This window comes from Tenrec ecaudatus, chromosome X (genome assembly GCF_050624435.1).
Source record: "Tenrec ecaudatus isolate mTenEca1 chromosome X, mTenEca1.hap1, whole genome shotgun sequence".
In the NCBI taxonomy this organism is placed as follows: Eukaryota; Metazoa; Chordata; class Mammalia; order Afrosoricida; family Tenrecidae; genus Tenrec; species Tenrec ecaudatus.
The window spans coordinates 119,115,622-119,116,709 of NC_134548.1; the positions used below are offsets into that span (position 1 = coordinate 119,115,622).

A 1,088-nucleotide genomic window follows, 5' to 3' on the forward strand; every position below is an offset into this window, starting at 1 on the left:
TTCAGAGGATGGTAAAGGCGATTAAGGGATTAGAAAGGAGGATCTAGGGAAAAGGTTAAAGGTATTAAGATTACAAGGATGATTTAGCCCCAAGAGGTAACAAAGGAAAAAAGAAAGAAATGAAAGAGGGCGATCAGCTGTCCTTCTTCACAACTAATAGCCTGAGACTGGGCTGCTAACACACGGTCAGCTATTCAAACCCACCAGATGCTCCGGGGGCGAAGAGGCTTTCCGCTGCCGACACGCACAGGGGCCATTCTACTCGGTCTCCCAGGGTCCCTGTGAGTCGGCATGGACTTGGTGGCAGTGGGTTGGGTTGGGTTTTGCTTTGTTTTGTTTATTGGTTATGAGATACTTTCCTTTAGAAATCAGAAAAGACTGCACACTCAGGGTGGAGGCCAGTCTTGGTCATTGAACTTCTGAGTGTCAGAAGTATGCTACATCACCAGGCCGGATTTTCGCTAACACCAGTAGAGCTTGCCTTGATGACTGGAGTTTGATAGTATTCGCTGCCACATGTTAAAAAAAAAAAGACATCAGAAAAGATTGATCAAGTCTCCTAGAGAAGAGAAGAAGTTCCCGGGTTAGTTAGTGTACACCCAATAAATCAGAACCACACAGTGGCATGAGTGCTAGAATCAAAGGTATTTGAAATGTGTCTGAGTTGTCACTGGAATATGATGCATCTACCACTACACGAGTTACCACTGAGTCTATTCTAGCTCATAGAGCAGAACGATGGGGCAACAGTATTTCCAATGGCTGCGTTTTGGGCAAGTAGAAGGCCAGGCCCTTCTTTTGAGGCACATTTGGGTAGACTCGAATGGCTAACCTTTTTATTAGCAGCCAATCGTGTTAATAGTTCGCCTCACTGACTGCTATGATGTATGTAAGTTGGAGACTGTATCCCTTGGGGTGTGGGGGTGGTCTCAGGGTGTAGCCAGCTAGCCTGTATCCTATGTGTCCCACTTCCTCACTGTGTTTCCTGTTTCCTTTCCTCCTTTGGGAGGAAAAAAAAGCACGGATAGTCATGCAGGTGTGATATCAATGAAGACTATAAATATCTTCACAGTGTCCTGCCAAATGAT

At 45.5% G+C, this 1,088-nt stretch overlaps 1 pseudogene; it reads left to right on the forward strand.

Moving 5' to 3' along the window:
* Positions 1 to 377: 377 nt before the first annotated feature.
* Positions 378 to 520, forward strand: LOC142435295 (small nucleolar RNA SNORA62/SNORA6 family; annotated as a pseudogene).
* The last annotated feature ends 568 nt before the right edge of the window (positions 521 to 1,088 follow it).